Genomic DNA, 17,685 nt, shown 5'->3' with positions numbered 1-17,685 from the left:
TTTAGTGAGTTGAGTTTTTTATTCTAAAAGTTCATTTAAAGACAATTAGGAAGAGAGATGTTGCAACTGAAAAGTAGGTATCATAAGGTGACTACAATGTAATCTACTGCAGTGAGTTGCAACTTCTTGCAGTGTTTGCAAGTACTTTGAAAGACATTATGAAAGAAATTCATAACATTTCTCCAAAAGATGCATCAGTAGCATCAAATTGGTTACAATCTGGTAGAACTAAAAAGTATATTAATTGAATTGAATTTAATTTTAAATTGTTATTTTCTATTGCAACTGAAAAACTCCCTTTTAGATTCAAAATCTCTGCTATAGGTATATCATATCATTTTACTGCTGGGGGAAACCTATCCAGACACAGAAAAACAATACAAACTTTGCACAAAATGTCTGTGTTTTTTTAAGTTTCTGAAATACAATATACTTTCCCCTACAGAAAACACTACATATTGAGTAACAGATACACTAAACTAGACAACTCAAAGAATTTCTTGTGAAGAAAACTGTCACACACCCAACAGCTGCAATCACTTCCTTTGACTTGACCACATCACCACAAGTGAACACAGTGAAAGCTGTACTGATGAGAGCCCCATTTCCCTTTGCACCAGCAACCACTACAACATACAAATTGTAAACCAGTGCAGAATTTACAGGCCACCACAACAGCTTTGCAGGATGTGAGTAGTTGAGTAGTCGAGGTACATTGCAGTTTCACAATAAGGTGTTTTAACTGATTTCAGAAAATTCCATTCACACTGGACAAGTGTTAACCTCGTGTGATGTAGTCTGTCCCTGATCAGTGACCCCTGGCCCGGCTCTCACATGTCCTGCGTCCTCGTGCAAGTGGGACCTCCGTACAGTGAGTGGGAATGGTGCCATGCTTTGTTCACTTGTGCTCCTCCTGTCTCCACTGATACTGCCTCATAATCTGACAGTCCAGGTGCCTTATCACTGTCCTTTCTCACACCTCACACCAGACGCTGATAGACCGGGTACAGCACAGGGAGTCCACATGTGCTCAGGCCTGGGAGTGGATGGGCCAAAACAAGTGTAAAACATAATAAAAGAATGAAAACAACATTGGGAGGCTATAGAGACACGCGTAAAAATATCATTAGATCTCTGTCCGTGGTGCTGAATCAATGAGTCTGTGTTGGCCTTTGGTTAATGATACCGTACCGATGAATCATATAATAGAATAATACAGTTGCTAGTAGTACATAACTATGCCAACCATGACCTTCAATGCCCTGATAAAAAGGTGCAATACATTTAAAATAACTGCATAAACATAACATTTAAAAAAACAAGTAAAACAATGAGATTAAATAAACAATGTTGACATGAATGCATAATGGCTATAAATGCATAAAATACTATCTTTAAAATACTATTAAAAATACAAAAATGCAAAGCTTCCAAAACTACTGTATCTAACAAAAGGAACCACAGAGTAAACTGGAAATATATACTGGAAAAACATACATTTGGAGTATTTTCATAGTGTAAGGCCCTCTGGAGCATTGATGCAGTGTAAAAAACTGAAGCAGTCTAAACAACTGAAGCAGCATAAATAAGGCTAACAGCATTAAGAGCTAGCAAGTTGATCAAGTTACTATCACTGTACTAACCTTGTCTCACTGTAACCTGTGCTTAGATCTGCTCCACACTGGACCGTCCTGGAGCAGACTTTTATTTATAGTGTTGGTGTGTTGGTTTACAGAGTTTACCCCGTTCACTCTCTCAGCACTCTCTAAGGCTTTCTAACACAGATCGTAATCGCTTCATTTGCTCTTAAATCAGGGGTCCAAATTGTCTCTTGGAAAAATGCCCAAAAAGTCTCAGCCAACTTTCAATTTGTACAGTGATTAAGCAGAAATCAGAACTTGTTTCATACGTCATTTTTAGTACACTAAAAATTAAGATTTACACAGATTTTATTCATAGACAAAAGTTTATACGAGTTTTAAAGGTAAGCAGTAATGACAGATGTTCATAAAACAAATCACCATTGAACACAACATATTTCCAAATTGAGACTAAACCTGGAACTAAACCAGGCCTAGAAAAAGATCAAACCAAAAGTCTAGATCAGGACTAAATTAGGCTTAAACAAGATCAAATTTAGTCTCTGAAAAGTTGTTATTAACCACCATAGATACAGACCTTTAAATAATGTTCCATCTTGTTTAAACAATACCCTGTGAAGATAATTACAATACTGATTTATCATTCAATGAATAACAGATGAGACAATCATTTTGGGGGGCCAATATATATCATGGGTACTTTTTCTTTGTAGAAGAGGAAAGTTTTCAGTTCAACAGTTAGATCTGAGCTGTAGAGGGTTGAATAACTAACTTCTATGACTCATTATACATACAACTAAGAACTGTCTTCTATATTTATTGCAGCTCATGGTTTTTTCATTGCACTTGGAGATGACCTATATCCAGACACATTCTGAATGATTTTCTCTATTTTTTGTGTACTAGGTCCATAGGTATTAGGGCAGTAATGCATAAAATAGGATTGAAGAGCAGGGGAGACATTCACTAAATTGTCATATCCAGGAATTGAACTAGCAATACTTGGCCCAACCACAAAAAAAAAAAAAAAAAAAAAAAATCCTTGTTGCGTCAGAAGACTCCTGTTTTCATTTCAGAAAAATGTGAAATGAAACAGGATTGTTATTCAACTTTTTGTATAAAATGTTAAAATATTCAATTTTAAAGCAAAAAAATATATATGATGCAACTAGCAAAACCGCAATCGCAAACACAGAAAGATAAAACTGGATTTGGCCAGAGCTTATCCAGGATTTCAACCGGATCAAACCAAGTCTAAACTGGAACCAGACCAGGACCAGGTCTAGTGTAACTACTACCAAACCCTATAACCTGTCCCTCTTCCTGACTCCATTGTGTCTGACCATGGCTTCCTTCCATCCCGGACCCGATAGACCCCTCTTCCCCTCTCACCCCCTCTCGCCCCCCCTCCCCTTCCCTCTGGTCCCCTCACCCTCGCCCTCGCCTGGTGCTCTGTGTGCTGCTGCAGTGGGTGTGTCTGGTAGGGGAGGGTCCCGTCTGGCTCGCAAACAAAGTCCCATTGATCAGGCTTTATCGGAATCATCTGATAGCTAATCAATGCTCTACACTTCCTCCGAGCACCGCCAGGACCTTGATCTCCTGACCCCCCGGTTTCATCCTGGAAGCCCTCGCCCACCCTTCTCTGTCTCCTGCAGAAAAAAAAACAAAACAAAAAAAATGCACCAACAAAGTCACACGAGCGCAAAGCAAATACCCGATATTTCAATTAGCGCTATTTACAAGTTATTTCTCCCTCTGCTGATTTTATTTTCATTTGCTTACGATTGACCGTGATAAATCTCGCCTCTCGCAGAATAATTATGAGTAAATTGATTTGATTGTGGCTTTGTTCAGCACACACATTGACGGAGGGAATGCCATGTTGCCATTTCGCCCGGATATATTTAATGATCACAATCAATGTTGCGAGCTCTCTCTGCAGACTCGGCCTACTCAATAACAATCTACCAGGAGGGAATTTACCATCTTAACTGCTACGCCAGGCACAGGTACCACCCCCCTGAGAAGTGCACCCGCCGAGGATGACATCGTGATTAAAAACTGCTGATCAATTTTCATAAAGTACTGGCAGTCAATGGAAATGCTATTTTCTTTCAATATGTGCTCTTGTGCTTGGCTTGCAGTCGCTGTTGTGCACGGGGCATTAAGTTAATACGCCATGCAGAATTGTACAAAGAACGATTTGAAATGATGTAATATTTCCCCCAGACTATATTGGATATAATTACAGCAGTTTAATATAGGAATAAATGGCATGTCTCAATTAAGGGTGGATTCCAATGCTTTCTAATGTAATTTGTTCTCCCACTGGGATGTAAAGATATAGTTTTCATTTTGTTCCAATTTGCATGCGTGTTTCATTAATTTAGAGCTACTCAAATTGCAATTTTTATATTTTTTCTAGCACCCAATCCATGTGCCTTCACTTATGGTGGCAACAACTAAATACAAGAAATTATTTAGGGCTTATCCTGATTTAGTTCATATTATAAAGTATATGGGTTGCGCCAGTACAGATATATTGTAAAAGCAGCTCTTAGGGTCAAAATGAGACCAATGTGTGCTGTCTGCATCTAGTTATACATTGTTTTTATTGTCTGCGAACCAAAATTATGTTGTATAACACTGACGGCCACATAGCAGTGAATAAGAAAGAGAATGAAGGATAAGTTTGGACCAACCACTGCAAAAAATAAAAACTAAAACAAAACAGAACTTATTTTAGAGTAAATAACAAGTACAGTTCCTTTTCAACAATGTGAACTGCTTACATTTTTTTAATGGTAAAGAAGGAGGGTATGGAATTCAGATCTGTATGTATATAATGAGACAGCTAAAGACAGGAACTCATAATTCACCTGAAGTGGGCGCTCTAAGCCTTTATACATGTGTTGCTTATATTGGGTAAGGCACTGATCACAACACATGTCTAGTTCCAAATGTACAGGTGCTGTGGCCATAGAGCCTGCTGCTGTTGCATCAGTGTTCCCAGAATAGCTTAGGGAAACTGTACTGTTGTGTATTGCAGATTTGTAAACTGCAAAGTACTGTACATATCCTTATGTATTTTAAATGGTTTTAAAGTATATTAAGTGAAATATGTACAAATATGTCATTGTCATATTTCAAGTATTGTATTTTTTGAGTACAGACCTTCTAATTCCTCATTGTTGGCTCTAGTCACTCTACAGCCTCATTCTAATCATTTCAGTAAACATCTTTTTGACTGCTTCATTCCTCAGTGCTACAGCAGCTCTGGCACTTCGTAAGAAATAACTATACACTCCATACATGTTAAAGGTCATTGCTTAGAAAAATTGACAGTATGGCATTAAAAGTTATCTTGTGAATAAATTACATTAGCGAATAACAGTTCACATACTTCTCTCCAACTGGTGGATCCCCATCCAAAAAAGTTACACATTTCGTGGAATAATTTAAATTAAAGGTGTTGTGCCCGATATTTTCGGTCTTAAATATGTGAATAAAAAAGAACTAGAAATTGTATACAGTTTGTAGTGGTATAACGTTTTTCCTCACTTACCTTATGCATTCCAAACATCCTAATTAGAGTCTGTGATGAGTTTATAAGCGCTTTTCAGAAACCAGTGCGGATTTTACCATCATAACACAACTCATCAGCAAGTAGCTAAATCCTTGTTATCTGACAATACAACGCTTTATAATTAGATGCAGACAGCACACAGCAGACTTAATTTTACTCAACAGGTAAAACAAGTTTAAAAATTCGAATACAGCACCTTCACGCAGGTTTTCTTTCTAAAATTTTGAAAAGTGCCTCAGAAATTTCCCAAACAAAAACCAAAGCACCATTTCTCTCCATCTGTGTGTCACTGTTAGACGTGTACAATGATGAGATCTGGCCTGCAGTCTCCTTCCTGATTGAGTGAGCATGTTCACCATCAGGCGCACTTATACGCCCCTGCAGAGTCGGCCCCTTCTATCCATAACTTTATGCTTTTTATTGAACCTCCTGTACGACACCTTGGAGGAAGTCTTCGTCCCCAGCGCGTCCTCACTGCGAGACAGCATGACCTTGTAAACCTCTGAGTTATTCTACCCTCCCATTGTGTAAGAGAGAGAGAGAAAAGAGGAGAAGGGGGATGGGGGGAGCGCCTGCCTGTCACAGCTTTCAAACACAAAGAAAAATGAGCACTTGGGTTGAAGTACAATTATTAGCCCCTGTCTGCAGATTCATCACACTGTACGGAGAGAGAGCAAGGAGGGATGAAACAGAGAGGAGGGAGAGAGGATGGAGGGAGAAGAGAAGAAGGGAACAAGGAAGAGGAGGTGTGAGGAGAGAGGGGAGAAGACTAGTGCTGAACTGAACTGTTTGGGACACGAGAGCGAGGTGTCAACAAGGGTTTAAAGGAGCCCTGTGAAGAGGAACTATATTGTTGTGTCTAATCATACTCATAATAGCGTTGGATTTATGTTGATCAGATTTTCAGATCTCTGTCACTTGTGGTGGTGTGGTCTAAAAGGGTCACAATAATGTCCTTCGCAGGACTTGGTATAAAATATAACAGAAGCCAGACTCATATGTGCAGCACTCTGAGTTCTACACATGATCAGTCCTGGATGTCTCTCACTGAAACTGATCGGGAAAAGGCAGAGTCCAGACAAATACTTCATGCTGATGGAAGAAATGTCACAGAAACAAGTCAAGAAATCAAACTTTTGTTAAATCCAGTTGAGAATGCACAAGGCACTTCCCTGTTATCGAAAATGAAGTAAAAGCCTAGTTTGTTTCTGCTAAAAGGCTGGGATGTGTCTGTCAGCATCACTTTTTGCCTTAACCACAATGCTGCTCAGTGATTGGTCCAATGTCACCGAACTGCAACAGAGGGAGCTGGAGAAAGTTTTCATGAGTTTGTGAACTTATAAACATCACTGGACCCTAAAACGCTGTGCAGTGTTATAGGGTATTGGCAAATCACACATATCTCCACTGTGATTGGTTCAATTGGCCTGTCACTCACTCAGAGCATAAATGGGACCTAAGATGTGAGAATAGTTAGATATAAATAACACAAAATAGCTAGATGGGATGCATACAGAGTTTAGGAATGATTTGCACTGGCAATATGAAACAATAGAAACAACTGGTGTGATAAAAAGATTGAACAATATGGCTAATTATCCTTTCTTAACCTGCCACATTTCTCCCCCTGCTGTCCACTGACCAACATGACAACACACATTCGGTACATGGCCTTTACGGAAACTAAGGCCAAGGAGAATGGAGAGAATGGGAGTGCGGAGGTGAAATGAAATAAGAGGATTTGTCAGGCCGCTGGTTGGTGGCAGTAATAAAGAGCGCTAATCTGCAGCACAACGCTTGGATGAACACAGACTGACTGTGCTGACGGCCTCTGCAGCCTGGGCCACGCCAAGGTCACCCTAACACACACATACATGCAACCCAGAAAGCAACTAACCCAGACAGAAGCTAACCCAGCCATTAGCCTTAGTCTCCTTTTTTATGTCACTCAAACCAAAATGTGTTGAAACATGTTTTAAAATGTAGATGTTGAGGTTTAAGAATCAGACAAATGAGAAATGACTGTAAGATAACCCACAAAAGAGCAGAGATATCACTTTCTTGTTTTAATTTTTAATCATATTTTCAAAACAATACCGATAACAATATTGATATTTTGATAATTTCACCATATCGTGCTGTGGAATAATATTCACCGTGTGAACTGTCACTCCAGTCATATTTTGTTTGCCTGGAATCCAGAATACACACTTCTTCAAAACTTTACAAAGATGTGAATCTGTTCAACACTGAATCTCCTCAAGTTCAGATGGGCTTGATTGACAGGTGGATTCAGGGAAATGAATGGTCTGTTCATATCAAACATGGCTGCCCTAATAAGTCATCTAGCATCAATTAGAATACAATTAGGCATGATTTTATATATATGTAGTGTGTCTGAAGAAGCTACTTGGACAAGCGGTAAAATGTATTCTCTTAAAAACTTTGTCCAGTTGCCTGATTCAACGTTCTTTTGCTATGGACCCTACCTGGCTGGAGAATTACGCAGACAATATTGTGAATACTACACATAGCATTTACTTGACATCCGACTGAGACAAAACACTGGTGTCACCCTTCACTCAAAAAACAACACTCATTTTCTCATAAGTGCGTTTGCTGCTATAACAAAACAATGTATAGAGTATCATTCAGTGTTACTATACCTCAACTATGAAAAATAAATACAGCTGATTTTCCACAAGACATCCATCTCATTCATTCAATTTTTCATTCTGTTTGACCTCTTAGTTTCATCTCATCTCACAGCTGTCTCTCTGTAAGACGTCATCTCCACCGTCAAACCCGACTACCATCCAGACCTCATTTTTCAGCGCTTCTTTAACTGCCCCGCCGCGTGAATCAATAGCTATCAAAAGCGTTACATAAATACATCTGTCAGGTTAGTCTGTCTGGTTAAGGCCGACATAGGGCGAAAGGAGATCCGGAGCGGTGCAGTGATACCGGAGGACAGCCGGAGTCATGCGGTGTGACCAGGTGTGACGGGCGATACAGAGGGAGGCAGAGCGCGTGTTATTGAGTGGAGCTAAATGGCGCGTTACCCTCCGCAGAGATGACTTAGCCTGGACCTCCTCTGTCAGGCCACTGTCACTGTAAACCTTATGATATGAATGTGTGTTTGGGAGAGGACTTTACTTGAGTGCAGTCAGGTATAGTGATGGTTAAAGATGCACTGTGTAACTTTTCAGGTGTTTGTCTCCATGGAGATGTTATTATTTTTTAAAAGCACATTTGAGCATCTAAAATTTTACTTCATTATGGGTGTTTTAATTGCCCAAAATACCCTGAAAAACAAATATGAGCAGGTCTACCTTTCTACAGATCTGACCTGTAACTAAGTCTGGTAGTGCTCCATGCTTGTGTAAGTTAAGTTTCAAGCTGTAACATGGAACACTCTGGAAAAAGCATGGAATTTCCATGGAGACAAGAATGTAAAATTCCTTCCAACTGAAAAGCAGTTCATCTTTTAATTACTTTCATATCCTCTATGTCTTGAATCTGGACAACAATGATTTTAAATTTAACCAAATTTAGCTTGGTCCAAAAATTACACATTTTATTTGTTACATATTCTTCTGCTATGACAATTATGCATGTATTTCAATTAGAAAGACTTTCAACCAATCACCTCTTTCGAATAAATACACTCTCTCCCCCATTCTCCACCTCCCATTCAAGCCTTCAACTCAGCTGCAAAAACATCAGCCTCTTCAGCCACTTCAGCCTCTCCATCACTTCCTCTTCACCACTAGCACTTTGACTCCAGAGAGGAATATTTTCCCACACAAACCCATCAAACTCAAATCTTTCAACACACAGCTGACATCTCTAAGCGCCAAAGTTGAGCCACTCTCATTTGCCCGTTTCTCCTGGTTTCAGTTCTATCAGATCTTTTTAGTTTTAGACAAGACGCTTCACTGGGAGAGACGTGCTGCAGAAAGCTCAGATCCGATAAAGGACAACCAGAATGGACACACTGTGATAGACTGTGATAGAGAAGTGTCCTCCTCTGACCCTGTCCTCTTCTGATGGAGCGGACTATCTGTGGACCGCCTGTCAATCTCGGTTACAATCGTGACATCAGCAGCAGGTTAAATGTCCTTGCAGATTTAGGTAAGTAGAATTACAAGTGTCACAGCTTTGGTAGAAAGCTTCTCGTTTTTGTTCAGCTATAAGTGGTACTGATGATTACTGTGTACAGATGTGGTTTTTAAACTTCTCAAAAAAAGTTCCATCTCATTAAATATCTGGCTTTTCCACACAGACTGAACTAGGTCGAAAACAGGACTAGCTAAATCTGAAATAAATTAGCTGTAAATCAAAAGTTAGTTGAAATACTATTTATAGATCTATAAAATTCAGAACAATTTTGAGTGTATGATAAAACAAAGTAACATACATCTTTAGACTTTTCAGCGCAATGGAATCTAGAATATTAAAGTGCTTTCCTGAATAATTTAACAATATAGTATATATTTGCCTACCTCTTGTGCTTCAGATAGACTGTTTACCGACCCACTTTACACTTATTTTTATCAACCTCATTTTTTATTTTATTTTTTTTAAGGTGCACTTTGTAACACTTTAGATGGTCCTGTAAAATGTTCCAACTTATCTACCACCATGGAGACAAGCTTGGTTAAAATCTGTCGAAGCATGTACTTTTAATGAAATAAAGGCACAACTGAAGTTTAATGCCATACTGTGGAACATTCCAGTCACCACAGGCATACTACACTACAGACTGTCTCAGCTTGAGTCTTGCTGTTGATATAAAACAATAGCAGCTTCTATAATCACCTCATTGAAGGCTCCCGCTCTCACTCACAGAACTATCATTACGTTGTATTGTTTGATCACACTCCTCTGTTACAATGCTCTTAATGGGCTCCCTGGCAGCGCACCAAGGCTCGCTGTAAATGTTTGATTCCAATAAATTACACTCATATGCAAACAGTATAAAATGAGAGGAATATCCGGAGAGGTGCACGGAGGTGGCATGTTGACAGACCAAGAGTTATGTCTCCTCATCACTCACTCTGGCACAAGTTTTAATTTTTCATATTTCTTTAATTTCCAAATTGCTCCAAATGCACCAAGTTTGAAAAATGTGAGAATTACAGTGTCAGGGTCAGAGAGGATATGATTAATAAGTATGATTTTTAATTCATTGAGAGCCAAAATGAGAGAAAGTGCAAGCGTAGTGCAGTCTCTCTGTCTTTTTCAATAATTGAGGTAAACCAAAATAAATATCACACATTTTGAAATAACAGAGTCATAAATCCTGAACAAGTCTAGCACCATTCAGCTTATTAGTTTCAACACTTGAGTGGTAAATGTAAGCAAAATACTGCGAGTATACAGAGTAGACAAATTTCTATTGAACGGTCATGCCAGCCAATCTTTGAATGAATTTATTCTGTTCGTGTTGGATGCTTCGCCACCTTATTTTAAAATATCTGCACCCTCATTTTATGCAGGTTAATAATGATACTTAAAAGTGCACTGTGCAACTTTTCTGGTGGAGGGTCTGCCACCTACTTGTATCTGTGGCATTAGCTCCTTAAAGCCTGAATTTATATAGATGTATATCAAAAATATTGTGTGTGTGTTTTTGCCTTTAAGTAGATGGTAAATTAAGTTGAGATTATTAATTAGACTATAGCAAAAAATAATAAATAAAAATGTGGGTATGTTTCAAATTTGCAACAACTAGAAACAAGTGCTTGCCAAAGGTTCCTAGGAAGGTACTGCATTTGTACTAATCGGCATTGGGGAATGTAGCTGCTATCTCGGTTTATATCTGGATCCAAAAGGTTTGTCGCATATTTGTGACACTTGACATTAAGGGAACATACACATCGAGCATTTATTCATTACTGTTTTTTCTATTGCTCAAAATTACAATGATTCCTTCTGTGAACAGGGGTGACTCTCCACAGATCTGAATTGTAATGTAACATAGTGCTGTAACCTGCTTGTCTCCCTCGTGATGGATAGGTTTTACTGTGGAACATTGTAGACAAAGCAATGATATTTCCATGGAGACAAGCAGGTAGTGGACCCTCCTCTAGAAATGTTACACAGTGAATCCATAATGAAAGAGTATCGTCTTTCAACCCCTTTGAAACTCATATGCACCATACAAAATGACACAAACTTAAATAGGTCATTTTGAAATCAATATGTTAAAATGTGGTTTGTTTTTTTGTATGATTGTTGCGGTACATTTTAACTCTAAATGTGTTACACTGAAAAACATGTCCCTATTGTTCATATGCGTGAGAGATTAAAGCCCTGTCTACAGAGAATACCACTTGACCATGCCCCAGTAAGTTGTGAACCCAAATATATCCTTTATTTCATGCGATCATAGTTCACACTCATTTAAGCGAATTAATAAACAGTAAATTTTAATTTGAATCATATTTTTCATTGGTGGCTAATTGAAAAGTGATTTGAGAATATACGAAGCTAGGTGCGTGTCCCTCTTGTGACAGTGTGTGTATTTTAATAGGAGGAGAAGAGTCACCTTTCCAAACCCGGCAGATTAATTACGAGACCGTGAATCACTGCGCAATTAATGGAGTCGTCCCGGGTTACAAGTGTATGAGAGGGGTGTGTGAGAGGGAGTGTGCATGAAAAGTGGACGAAGAGGAGTGTGCTGATGGAAATGTGCGTGTGAGAAGTGTGCGACGGGAGCGAATATGAGTTTTTTTAATTGTTCAAACATTTGTAGGGACGAGTGATGATGGTCTAAGGAGCAAAGATCATAACGGGGGAGCTTACACCTTATCATAGACTGTACATGGGATGCAGTCCTGGGGAAGGCAAAACCAAGAAAAGCAGCCTACAAGACAGATCACTACATCGTCACGTGACCCTTCTGAGGAAGTAGCTGAAACATGTAAAGCAGGTAAACAAACTCTCCTGTCTGACTAAAAGAATTGTTATTTCTTAAGTTTATTACTGAAGAGAGAATTTACCAAAGAGGGACGAGAGATGTTTGAAAAATATCACTATGTGTTTAGATCTGCTGTAAATGATCACTGTTTGTTTTGATACACACTAACCATTTCTATAATTGACTAATCCTTCTGTCAGTCACACTTATCTGAACTGTGGGAGATGTGGCGAGGCAAAAGGGAAATAAAATGCCAACAACCAACACCTGAATGTGCACATAGTTTACAATTAACACTTTTCTGACATTTAAATCCTGGTTCAAATCTACACCCAAAAGACCCAAAACATTCCCTATAATGCACTCCTGCCCTCCTCTCTATCTTTTTCTTTCGCTCTCCCTCGCTCTTCCTCCCTCACTTCTGCGCTGTGATTGGTGCATAAATCACGCCGACATCAGCAGGTCCGACTCCCCCAAACACAGAGCTGAACAGGCCCGAGAGCAGCCATCATGAGGACAGTGCATCACCTATCTCTCTTTTATCATTCCTCCACTTTCCCTGACATTTAAAAAGCCATTAACACACACAAGACTCGCCGCGTGTACATTTCATATGGGGCCAGACCTACCCTCATGCCTCCCTCCTCACCCCTTAAGTATCACGGCTATTCACTACATTTACTACTACTGTGGCTATAATCCTAAGTGATAACTAGAGCTGGTGGTGAAATAGTACATAATGACAGTGAAACGCAACTGAATTGAAATTCCAGTGGTCACAATTTTCAATTCACAAAGTCTGCAATTATTTAGATGTAGAAGGTCCTCTTTAAACAACAAAAAAATCATGTTCTTTTATATAAGAAAACCCTGTCTTGTCGACCTGTACAAACCTGCTGTGAAATGTATGTGATTCTTGTATTAGTTTAGAAGTTTGTTGTCTCTTGTCAAATGTTAAGGCTCCTGGATATATTTAAAATATGCATTGTGGACACAAGAAAAGAACTTTCAAATTTAATCGCAATATATAAAAATCACAATAAATTTTTTTTTCATTCTTTTCCTTTTCTTCCAAAATCAAGCAAACATGATAACAATTCAAATGAATCTAAATCACAATTACAAGATCACAGGAAACGAATAATACTCTAAGCCCTCCGCACTTCCCCTTTTCTATGGGAGATTATTGTGAAAAATTACTGAATACACTTGAGCGGCTGCGTTAAGCTTGTGGCTCGCATATCGACCCCTCAGTTCAGATCAATGAAGTTTAGGTTCCTCCCTCCTGTCTACAATCATGACGAATAGACTGTAAGTGGCTATGTCCTGGTGTGAATGTACAATTGTGCATAATTTCCAGCAAATAAACTCCTCTATGTTCTAAAGGATGCAATATGATTAAGATGCGAAAGAGAAAAGAGCTGTGTTAATGAATATGATAGTTATATGTGCCAACATTGACACTTGTGAGCTTTAAGCCATGGTGGAACCTTTTCAAAAACATACCTCGAATTGTGTTTTGCCAACATTCATTAGAGATTGGCAGTTCCAGATCTGAAAGTATCTAAACGATTCTAGTGAAAGTGTACAGAGTTTAAAACACAGTTCCTGTATGACATCACAAGGTGGAACAGTGTTTTCTGTTTGAGATATGCAGTGTTTCTATGTTAAACATGTATGAATGAAACAAAATACAACCCCAGGTATGTTTGTGATGAGGACACATCATTATAACATACAGTAGATCAGAAAATAGCATAACATGGGCCCTTTAAGGAATCAATGGAATTACAGAATTACAGATCTATACATCTTTGACCCATATTCTAAGAAATTATTTGGGCACTTTTCTTGTGGAGGGTCTGACGCCTGTTTGTATCCAAGATTTTATTGCCTTGCCTGTAATGTTCCACAGTATGGCATTTAACCTGTTGAGATTGATTCAATCACAGGTATATTTATCATTCAAATATACAATGAAAAACATGTACTATGAGTGTGGTCACCTTTTCACACACCTGACTTGACCCTTTGCCGTCACCTGCTTGTCTTCATGAAGATAAGTTTGTTTAATTTGTTTAACTTTTGAACACTTCATGCTAGTTCATATATCAAGACAATTCTAAAATTACTCCAAAAAGTTCCATCTTAATGTTATTTCTATTTTTTAAGATGATTTGTCACAATTGCTTCACAGTTGACAATCCATACTCGCCACTGTTTTCCCACAAATCCCACAGCTCTATACAGTAAACAGCATAATGGCATTTACAGTTGAAAGCTGTATTAATTTATGTTCTGCTATTGTTCGTGCCATCATTACAGTGCGAGAGTGCGCTTATTGTAATCAGAGCCTTATAGAGAATGGAAACACAGCTAATGTATGTAATGTAGTGCCCGGGTGACACACGCTAGCGGCTAATGCACACGCTGACATATGGCCGCGCTGTTTGTTGTTAGCACTTATTAGCAGCTATCAGAGCGCCAGCCGGGTTCATTATGGGCAGTTGTATTAAAGCCATTTGCGAGTGTTTCCCAATCAGAGGTACAAGGATCACAACAGGGACGAGAGCGCTTTGTAAAATGTACATGAGACACTTAAAATTATAAAGACCATGATTTTTTGCTCAATTCAGTCCAGGGAATACATAAGAAAAATACTTGTATTGCACTGTTTAAAAAAATGGAGGCTCGTCACCTGCTTGCTTCCAGATATGTAATTCCTCTGCCCAGAATGTTCCACAGTATGACTTTAAACAGCTCTCTCTTACATGTATTCAATTACAGGTGGTTTAGCTAGAAAATACAAATAAAAACAGGCATTCTGATTGTGAGATCTGACGTGTAGCTTGGTCCGCTTTGGTCTTCATGAAGATAGAAAGGTTTAATACAATACTGTGAAACTTCCCAGACAAAACAATAACATCTTCATGGAGCCAAGAATTTGACAGGTCCTCAACCAGAAAAGTTACACAATGCACGTTTAAGACATTTTAGTAGTAATATTTTTATTTTTAACAGTAATTTTCATAAGGTAACGGTAGCTCAGTTGACAGAGCATTTGCATTCTGACTGGAAGCTCAGAGTATAAGATACCCGCTCCCATTAATGCCTACTGCTGTCGCATCCTTGAGCAAGACACTTCTCCAACCTTACTATAACTAATGACAAGATTTATAAATTACAAAAGTGTATGCAAACTACATTGCTCCTTCCATTGCTCCCTCTCCTCTGCAGTATGGCACAATGAAACATGGAGGACTCCCATTTTGGCATTCAAAGGCAGCTTTGAGTTTCCCTGAAAATGACAGGAGCACTTCCACTAATACTGAAATGGATTTCTTTAAAAACTGCCATAAACATGTGAAAGCATTTTGTTTATCAGTTTGGTCTTATTTGTCTATATTTTATTTGACAAAATGAATGCTATTTTCAGTCTCTGCACTGGTATCAGTTGATACTGGGAATCAGCAGATACTTTAATCTTTAATATCAAAATCTGTATTGAAACTGAAAAAGTTGGATAGGGGCATGCTTACTAAAAATATCTCTTCTATATTCATCCAGGAGTCCAGGTGCTTGTACAGTGAGCACACTGTACAAGCAAAAGTAACCATAACGACCATTGCCACTACTGATTCAAGTTCTTCCTTTATCTTGGGTGTTCTGCATTCCCCCACCAACAACAGACGTGCACAGTAGGCTAATCCTTCAGCTATACTCCTGATTCATAGTTAAGATCTGCAGAGGGATGAGGGCTGCACAATTTTAGTAAAAAAATACAATAAAATAAAATAAATATTGCAATTTTGATTAGAGTTGCAATTTGTTTTCAAATCAGTATTCATTGCAAAGTAGATCATTTAAACACAACCAGGAACATCAACATTTGAGAGAAGACTGAAATATGAACTAATCCCAAAATTACATTTCAGAAGATGTTTGTAGAGGTCTAAACTGCAGGGTTGGCATATTTTCATAAAACTAGAAGATTTTATTGTTTGCCAAGCAAGCAACAATACTTTTTGCAATTTGATAATTACGTCCATAACAACTGAACTTTCCATTCAATTGCCATTAACTAAGCAGCCCTCACCATACTACTAAAATGGTCTAGACTACCCTAAACCACAATGACATCAAATATTCATGTACTTTTCCCCTATTACATAGCTGCATGGTGCATAACACAGTTTTGCACCTTTTTCTAACTATGCTCCAGGTTAAACGACATTACCTTGAGAAAACAAAACTGCTCCATAGATTTAACCTGTGTTTAGGAAGACTCCTGCCAGACCACGCCGACATTAGAATAACGAAACCGCCCATTTGACTTTGGGAATTTTGAAATATTCAGATGAAATCACGGCATGTTTACCCTCCGAAGATATAAGACCTACCATGGGTTTGAGGCCTCTGACACACCTTCGAACCGCTGTCTACCAAACCCCTCCTGGAGCCATTTTGTATTTTTAATAATAACAACACTCTCCAGCTCACTCCGAGCATGCATGCACGATTCAACAGCTCGAACAAAGCAAGTCCCATTCTGCTCTTTCTCTCTGCCCCTCTCATCCCCCTCGGAGGTCTGTGCGTGTTTCGAGATATGCTACTGTCAAGATTGCACTTCGCTTTTAAACCTCTGGGCCTGAACGCGCGCGATTCCCGAATCCCTATCGGTTTTCATCACGCCAAAGAAAGTTGGTTGTGCTAATGCTACTATAGTTTCCACCACGCTGATATGCCCCACGTGTTTATCAGAATAATAGGCTTAAAATCGAAATTTGCCCCCCCCCCCCGGAGTGATCCGCTGTTTATCGAATACACTTGGGTTGAGTGGTGAGGAGAGTTACGCGGGCTACAGTCTTGTGTTGTGTTTTGGTGTTTCTATAGTCCCTGTGAGCGTCTATCATTCTGCCAGCTGGAAGTCGGGCGGGCTGCCAGACGAGCAACCACCGCAGAGGAGGAGGGCGAGGGGGGAGAGGGTGGAGGGATTTGGGTGAGATACACAAAGGGGAAGGGGAGGGGGGCAGAGCTACTGTAGAGATTGGTGCCAAGCATGACAGTGTAAAGGGAAAATGAAGGTTAGAGATTGACTCAGCAAGGAGATTGAGGGTAACAAAAAAGATTTCATTCAGTCACCTGGACTCAGCTTTAACGTAACTTCTTAACTTATACAGTTTTCTTAAGTGAGAGACATAATGTTGCTACTGAACTTGACAACACACCTAGACAAACGAGAGGGTGAATTTGATTCCAGTGCTGGCCTATGACCAATCTGTCAGTGGTCAGCAAGTCCTTCATGCATTCAAATAGTTCATATGTATGTATATATTTGATATTTAAATTACAGTTGTATTATGATATTGGAAAATACAGCTACCATCTGTAAGTTTATTCAATTGTTAGGAGGACAGTGAGGTGAGAGCTGCCAGGAAACACAAGGCCTAAAGGAAGACCAGACATTTACACAGAAAATAGAAAAAATAAAATAAAAAATTACACAGTTATTACAAAATGTGCCACTGACAACAACAATCATCTGCACTGTCTCTTCCAAAGTCGTTATTGTG

The 17,685-nt window shown here is 39.0% G+C and overlaps 1 protein-coding gene across 2 annotated transcripts in view; it reads right to left on the bottom strand.

Annotated features, from left to right (window-relative positions):
- mafb (MAF bZIP transcription factor b) overlaps positions 1 to 17,685 on the bottom strand; it is a 62,217-nt gene that overhangs the window by 189 nt on the left and 44,343 nt on the right. The window lies entirely within an intron of this gene.

This window comes from Boleophthalmus pectinirostris, unplaced genomic scaffold, assembly GCF_026225935.1.
Source record: "Boleophthalmus pectinirostris isolate CB_2022bp ecotype Guang Dong unplaced genomic scaffold, ASM2622593v1 HiC_scaffold_2, whole genome shotgun sequence".
In the NCBI taxonomy this organism is placed as follows: domain Eukaryota; kingdom Metazoa; phylum Chordata; class Actinopteri; order Gobiiformes; family Gobiidae; genus Boleophthalmus; species Boleophthalmus pectinirostris.
The sequence above is the reverse complement of the archived record's forward strand: the minus strand, read 5'-3'. Positions and strand labels throughout refer to the sequence as shown.